We start from the raw sequence: 9,177 nt of genomic DNA on the forward strand, positions 1-9,177 counted from the left end.
ATGGGTAGCGTGGGAATATATTGGGTATTAAATATTGGTATCCTATCCTGTTGAATCCTAACTCAACTTCCCCCATAGGATAAGAAATCATATATTGGATAGGATAAAATGAGACAATAGGATAAGCTAATCATATCCTATTGACCCACCAAACAAGAGATAAAAGTAGGATATGATAAGTTATCCTATCCTATCTTCTCTATCAGGTGCTCCAAACATGCCCTAATGGTAAAGTGAGAGGGGATTTATACAAATTTTACTTGTTTAATTTTATTAGCTATAAAGTTAGATAAAATTTGAACCTAAATATTGAGTTGACGAAAGACTTAGATTTCATAGAGATAGATGGCTTAAAATTTGGCATGTAAAGCCACTACGAGTGTGCTATTGTTGAGGAGATTGGACAACATATACGAGGTTATAAGTTTAAATATAAGTGTTATTATTGTATTAAAAAAAGTTCAATGTTTTTTGTTAGGAAATAAAATTATTTCCTACACAAATAAAAGTGTATGGAGTTCACGTGGAGTATAACACTTCGTGTGCATCCGGTGTATTAGCTCAATTACAGTATTAAACGCAACTTAGAATAGATTTAAATCATTTACTTAGAGTAAGATAACCTCTTGGTATGTAAGATTGAGAAATAAAATATAGGTATAGTGATAATGTGAGTAATTTTTTTCTTTTTACATAAACAAGTTCATTTCATGTTCATTACGCCTAATTCATCGATTATAATGATTAATCTTGGTAGGAAAGTTCTATACAATCTTACAACCCCAGGCCAAGTGGGGCATACAAGTCTTGAGGGATAAAAGATGAAAAATTGAAATTGGGCCAGCGCATTAAAATGCCATGTAGCGTGTTTTAACGCGTGAAACAAGTGAAACTTTCCTAGGCACAACGAGTTAAAACGCGCTAGCCTGTTAAAACACGCTCCTACTAAAAGCCAACGCGTTAAGACACCTTCCCAACGTGCTTTGAGTTTATTTTTTCCTAAGGACAGATATGTCTAACCAAAAAGACTAGTGAGTTATCTTGGATCTAAGTGCTCTCTCAGATATCTATGAATTAGATACCTTTGAGTATAGCAGATCATTGTGCACAAATAAGAACGACTTTTGCCAAAGGGGTGGAGTATGTGCACAGTGACAACATAACAGTAAATAGAGAGAATGTCCATACGTGTAGGTTTTACCTCTTATTAATGGGGTTTACTTGTGAGTGTTGGAATTATGGATCTTTTGTGCCTCTTCTGGAAGCTCAAGCCCAAGTTTGATGATGTCGTACTAGGATTAATATCTTAAATTGATATTCACCTTTGATTATATTAGATTCTTATTTTTTATTGCCTCTTATTGGCCTTTATACTAGATTGGCCTCATATATGAGACCATAATAATTGCCATCAACCAGGTAGTCTAGATGTCCGTGCTATTGAGGTGTATATAAGTTAATGGTTTTGGATCTTTATTATAAGAATTATCTGGGTCTCTATTAAGAATCATCCCGCTTTCTATTATCAATATTGATTATATCTTGATGCTATATGTTTCTGGATTTGATTGCTATCAAATCACCACAATATGAAGATATAATTCATTTGTCTCCCGACCGGGTAAATTGAATGTTCAATATTACCGGGATATAATTCATATTTTATCTTTATCCTTTCTATGAATCTATTTCCTTTCTTGGTTTAATATTTCTTATCATTCGAGTTATGATTAACTTCGGGTGATAACCATAAATTGCCCCCATCCCGAAAAATCATAGGATAAATGAATTGTTTATCAATCCGGGTTAAGTGCAATCCACTTTACATATTATAATTGAACCTTACAAGAAGGTCTCTTTGTTGATCTTCTCGTTTCATTCTATGTTAATCTCAGTTCTTAGTCATTACATAATTTCTTATATTTTGACTCCAAAGGAACCAAGATAATAATCATCTTTCTCATATTAGTTCAATCCTATCCTCAAGATCATAGATCTAAGATTAAAATTTCATTTTTACACGTGGCAACTTTAGGTTAACATAACGCGTTATAACAACCATATGTCGTCTTTGCATTTCGTGCGCCTTTATTGCTCTTGTCTCTTCATATATCTAATCATTATATTGGGGGAAAATTTACACATTTGCCACTGTCTTTTACTCTTCGTAACTCCGACGGTTACACTGGATTTTTCATATTCCACCCTTTTTCCTTCATTTCACATTTGCACTTCTTAAGGGTCTCCATTTTGCTCTCCTTTTGTGCCTCTGAAACACGAAGATTCTGGTGCTTTGTTTCATCATTTGGAAAAAAAAAAGTGGTCCCTAAATCTTTCTTGTCCAGGTACCTTCATTGTTCTTTGAAATATCTTTTATTTTTGGCTTATTATGGGCATTTGAAATAACTTTCATTCTTGAATCTTCACCTCTTAGCCATATCTTTTAGGGCTTTGTTTTTTGAATTATGTAATACTCCTCTTTCACTGGTTATTCTGCAATCTTGAATCCTTAATGCTTTTTCCCTGTGTTTGTGCTATATTCCTCAAGGTCGTTGAATCTCTTTGATTTTTCTGGGTAAACAAACCATATTGTTATTTCCCTTCCCTTTTCATTAAACACTTGAGTGTTTTCTGTGTTCAATTTCTAACAATGAAAGGGAAAAGAAATTTATGGCGTGTTGGCCGTGATGACATAACAGAGGAGGATGAGGCTAAATTTCTTCAAAATATTTCTCCTGGACCTCGGTTTTGGTTTTGGGGAATACCCCGAACCGAAGAAGAAAAGATGGAAGCAATGCTTCGTGATTACTGTAGTGGTGGTAGTAGAAAAAGATCTGTATTATCAACTTCTAGAAGTTGGGGTCGAAGTTGTTCTATTCCAAGTACTCCAATTCCTCAATATATTCGCAAAACTAATTTAAATCCCTTGAGCACGGCTTCCCATCAAACCTCAGATATAACAACTTCTTCAAAAGTTACCACTCTAAAACCCTCAAAAACAAATAAGGGAAAGCAAACTGACCCTTGTTATTCTTGTGTCTTTTAAGTTATAAGCTTGTGGAACAAGGTTGTGACTCTTTAGCTGAGTCTACTTTATTAAGTTGTCCTCATAATATTTCGGAACCTAATTTAGTTCCTGGTGGTGCAATTTATCCAATTTCAATATCATAGTATCTTTTCTGACGATTCTGAGCTATCTTCAGTTTCTCTCTGGTAATCTTAATTTGCTCTGAAGTGCCATGAACCATGTATGACTGAAAAGTTATTTCTCTCTAATTTTAGTCCAACAAGTAGGTGTTCTACACCTGCGGCCATATAATGCCTCATAAGAAACCATGCCCAAGTTAGAATGGAAACTTTTATTGTACAAGAATTCCACCATTGGAATGTATCTATCCCATTTGATACCATACTTTAAAGTGCAAGCTCTCAGCATATCCTCTAAGGTCTGGATAGTCCGTTCAATATGACCATGTGTCTGAGGGTGGTAAGTAGTGTTGAGCCTTAACTGATTACCAAAAGTATCTTGTAGGACTCCCCAGAAATGAGATATGAACTTCAGATCCCCCTCACTAATAATATGCTTGGGCACCCGAAGAAGTATCACGACCTCACTCATAAAGTTGGACTAACTTCTCCGTGGATAAGCTCACTTTCACTGGTGGAAAACATGCTGACTTGGTCAACCTATCGACAATAACCTAAATAGGGTCATGACCTGCATGTGTCTTAGGTAATCTACCATGAAGTTCATAGATATACTATCTAACTTCCACTTTGGGATTTCCAAGGGTTGAAGGAAACTTGAGGGCTTCCGGTGCTTAATCTTCACTTTCTGACATATAAGGCACTTGGAGACATATTGAACAATGTTCGTGTCACTAGTCTTATTGTGGTCGTTGGAGCCTCATCTATCTGTCTTAGGGGTCAACTATTAGGTTTTAGATCATTTTAATAGCGGGTCATCGAATCCCGCCCTGTTTTAGGAATAGTTCACAATTTTACTATCATCTTCCCAGTTTTGGTTTGATCTGATCGTGGATCCTCAGTTCCTACCTTAGTTTAGTATTGTCCACTTGGTTTTATTAATTTTTCGGTATCGTTCACTTTGTTATTGTTGTCAACAATCTCTTTCAGCAACTATGGCCTCAAGTGCAAATGATTCTTCTAATCCTGTAACTCTTGATTCATCCTGAGTCACCAATCCAACTAATAATGTTCCCATTTCATATGCTTTCTTTAATACTCCCAAAATCGCCTCTAAAAATTTTAATGCTAACAATCATCTAGTTTTGGCCATCCTTCATTTACCTTTGGTTTCTTGATTAGGATCTATTCGACCATCTTGAAAAGTCAACTTATGATATTCCAACAGTAGATATGAGTGAACTGTGGAGGTTTGATTATTAGCTATGTTCTTTATTGTAATAGTCTATATAACCTAACATTTTAATCAATTTTAGGAACTTTAAGAAGTGTCACATTTTGAAACAAGGCTCACAATCTATTTGCTAGTGACATTCAATGCTTACACAATTCAATCCAGAAATTAGCTTTCCTTCGACAACCAAATCATGACATTACTACTTTTATTACTCAAAAATAGGTTGCAATGGAGGATTTGAAGATGTTTCTGCACACTAACGATCATCAAGGCTTAATTTAAGAAATTGGATATGTGGTGTTGGTTTTGCGAGTCATGCACTTTGACTTTGCTCATGTCCGATCAACTTTTGACCAATAAAGAGTTACCCACCATGGAATTATTTTAGGCTAAACACATTATAGAATTATTTGTAAAATATTTTGTTGAACAAGTTTTTATTTTTCACTTTTTTTTTAAAAAATAATTATCCAAACAATAATTTTCTTTATTTAATTCCTAAAACACAGACTTAACACGCATACAAGTTATTTTTTAAAAATAAAATAAAAATTATTCTCCAAACCCGTTTGAACTTTGAAGTGCCCGATTCAACCTCAATCGACTTTTATATGAAAAAATGTTATTCTTTTAAGGGATAGGATATTGTGACACCCAAGTTATGTTACACCCATGTGACACCCAGTCAATCTCATCGTTAGATCGCTTATGTTGATCCAACGGTTATATTTATTTCCATCTTTGTATGGTCATGATTTCCCAAATTTAAAGTGAAAGCATTAAATATGGAAAATCATAACCATACAAAGGTAGAAATAAATATAAAATATTAAATTTGGAAAATCATGACCATACAAAGATGGAAATAAATATAACCGTTGGATCAACATAAGCGATCTAACGGTGAGATTGACTGGGTGTCACATGGGTGTAACATAACTTGGGTGTCACAATATCCTATCCCTTCTTTTAAACGCCAGTCATTTTAGTTTAATTTTTTTTATTGCTTATAAAAAAATTATTTTTATTTTATATTTATGGGAAAGAGATGTGTCCTTTAAAAGGATAATTATTTGTTAAAATTATTGTTACTTATCGATATTTAAATTAAAAAACTCTTACTTTCTCTTAATATAAAACATAGTAGTTTTGATTACAAAGACACAATTCTATGCCATTTAAAATGATAAATATTAATCCTCTATTTAAATTTAAAAAAAATCTATCATTTACTCCCATCATGATTTTTATTTCTCTAACTATAAAACACAATAGTTTTAACTAAAATGATATATCATTCTATGTCATTTAAAATGACAAACATTAATCCTTTTTTTTTGTAAGATTAATCCCCTTTTATATATGGAAAAAATATTTTTACTTTTGCTGTAGAAAATATTTCTCTCACACATGCACATAAAAATGAGCGAACCTCATATATTTTTATTTAAGTGTGACATATAAATATTTTATGCGGTAAAAACAAAAATGTTAAACCTTTTATATTATAGAATTCGTTTTTTTGAAGTGAATGTAGATAAATTATCTACATTGAGTCCAAAACGACGCCGTTTTGAGACGAAAATCAAGGTGTTTTTGTAATTGTAACTTATTACAAGGTTATAATAGTCTTTATAATTATATTTTTAATTTTTCAACCAAAAACACTCTGTTTTTGGAATGAATGTGGATAACATTAAAGCCTTTTACATATATGGAAAATATTTTCTCATGTTGTAAAATAGTAGTTCTCTCTTATCCAGTGTTATGAAACCCGGGTCGACCCGACCGGGTCGACTCGGACCCTGGTGAACGAGCCAGATATCAAACCAGCCATGCATCGGATCCAGTCAAAATCGGTGACCTGGGCTGGTCATGCATTTTTATAATAAAAAAACCAAAAACTAAAACTGTTTCATCTTGTTAGAAAAAATGTAGAACCATTTTAAAATTTTTTGTAATTTTATTTGCTATGACCTCAAATTTCAACTTCCAATATTGAAGCAATTTGCAGAACAATAAATTAAGAGAATGTGACATATGTCATTTCAATATAGATGAATTTGAAAAATATAAGTTCACAACATCTGACCTTTTGAATTTCATTAAGAGGTATGCTTATGGTGATTGCGAGTTGCAATTTAACTTGATATAATAGTAGTTTGCTTTTTTATTTATTTGTACTTTATGAACTTGTAAAAGTGTGATTGAGTAATTTTTGAGCTTATTTAGTGAACCTTGATTAACTCATTTTAAATATGGAGAATATAATTAAATTGGGGCAGGATCCTTTGACACTGATGTCAAACTTTGAAATTTGAACACCAAATCCTATCCGTTAATTTTTGTCAATCAACAGTTATCATTTATTGGAAATCAAATTTATTATATAACTATTACTTTTCATTAAATAATAACCGTTGACTGACGGAAATCAATGGTTATGATTTGGTGTGAAATTTCAAAATTTGACATCAGTGTCAAAGAACCATATCTCTATTAATTTATATGTTCATATTATATATAATTTTATATATATTTATATATATCCAGGTTAATCGTTTTGACTAGTGACCCAATACCCCGATTAGGTCAATGTCCGGGTCGAGATTAATAACATAGTTCCTATTAGTGACACTTCGATTTGGGAGTGGATCCTCTCATGTGTTAATTGTTATTGAAGACAGTGGGAGATATTAAATCACTAAGAGGTTTGAACCCATGTATAAAGTAGAAGAGATAGATGATCAGAATTATCATTGTGCAATTATGAAAATTAAAAACAGACTTACTTGATATCAGATGATGAAACAGACAGATGACGATATCAGAGGAATATAATCTGCGGAATCAGAGGAATAAAATCCGAGCCCACAGAATGTGTCTCCTTAAGATAATTTGCCCCCTCACTGATGCCAAAGGTTGATGGACACTTGTCTCCCAAGATAGAACGGATTTCGTATGAAGAGTGACGACACTACCAGTCAACAGCCCAAATGAACACAACAATATGCCAGAGGAAACTACACCGGAATCGAAAAGAAGAATGCAAACTGGAAGAAGGAAAAATTCCGGCAGAGTATCAGTGCAGAAAAATTGGATACATTTTCTGAAGGTATCAGTGTCTATTTATAGACACTGACCGGTCACGATGAACCGCCTCTGCCGGCGAACGGGTTCAACCGGTTATCGGTTCGGCGAACAGGTACAACCGGTGACCGGTTCGGTGAGCAGACACAACCGGTTACCGGTTCACGAAAGGAAAGAACCGATTCGGTTCAAAATTGCTCAAAAAATCGGCGGGTAGAAAAGTTTGGGTTTTAAATCTTGGAGGGAAGCAACGGATACATTTTTTGACAAAAAGATTAAAAATAATTTAATAAAAAATTATTTTTATTACACACGTACGAACCGAACCGACCCGAGCTGAGCCGGCTGGACGGACGGCGGCGGCGCGCGTGGTGGACCAAAGCCCACCTAGCTCCTCCCCCTCCACAAAATGTGTAGTGACCCAAGGGCCAATCTAGGGAGAGTGAGGTGGGAGCTTATTAACTCTCTCACTTCCTACTAGTTGTCCAATGTGGGACTTGTTCAAACCCACACACTCCTTCAACTTCCCTTTTCTTTTTTCTTTATTAACCCACTTCTTATTCATAACCAATGGATTATCAACATAAATTCCAACAATCCCCCACATGGATAAGAAGTCAAATCATCGTGACAAAAAATGCATAAGAGTATAAATGCAAAGTGTAATTTCCTCAACGAGAAACAACTGCATCGAGATAGGTGGAGTTACCTTTGAACCTACTCTAGTGAAAACCTATCGGATATACTCGGTCAATCGGTGGTCTGGCTGACTTGAACCGTCAACCTTTAGTGTATACCTAGACAATAGGAGTCACACCATTGCTTCTCTAGCATTGTTGGTCCTTTGTTGTGCCCATTTTGGTCGTGGGACACCTGCCTGGTTCTGCGAATGTTTTAGAGAATTGGCCTTTGAAAAATTCTCATAGAAGCGACCCTCACTTCACACTCACATAGGTGATTTCTTGTGATGTAACTCACTATACATCATCTGAACACAACAAATTAAGAAATCATTAAAAGCCTAAGTGCTTACCCTCATAAATACACTGTCTTGTCATAGGAATGAGTATGAGTTTTAAAAACTCCACAGTGTTTAAACAGTCGACCATCACTTAGTTGTCTCTTTGAACCTAGTTCATGGGATCTCCACTCTTCTAGGTAGAGTTACCGCAATGCTCAACAATTGATAGGCCTTAAACCCATTCCTTTCGACAAATTTTCAACCAACTCTCTAGGAATCCCTTTGGTTAACGGATCCGTTATGTTCTCCTTAGACTTTACATAGTCAATTGTAATGATTTCATTCGAGAGTAGTTGTCTTACGGTATCATGTCTTTGACGTATATGTCTAGACTTACCGTTATACATGACGTTCTTGGCCCTTCCAATAGCTGCTTGGCTATCACAGTGTATGCATACGGCTGGTACCGGTTTTGGCATATTAGGAACATCCTCAATAAAATTACGAAGCCATTTGGCTTCTTCACCGACCTTATCTAAAGCAATAAATTCTGCTTCCATGGTTGACCTTGGTATGCAGGTCTATTTGGATGATTTCCAAGATACAGCACCCCCACCAAGGGTGAACACATATCCACTTGTGAATCTAGTGTCGTTAGAGTCGGTGATCCAATTTGCATCACAATACCCTTCTATAACTGCGGGGTATTTCTCGTAATGCAAAGCAAATTTTTGAGTAAACT

This window comes from Gastrolobium bilobum, unplaced genomic scaffold (assembly GCF_033153095.1).
Source record: "Gastrolobium bilobum isolate Gb01-03AN ecotype WA unplaced genomic scaffold, APGP_CSIRO_Gbil_v1 utg3921, whole genome shotgun sequence".
NCBI lineage: Eukaryota > Viridiplantae > Streptophyta > Magnoliopsida > Fabales > Fabaceae > Gastrolobium > Gastrolobium bilobum.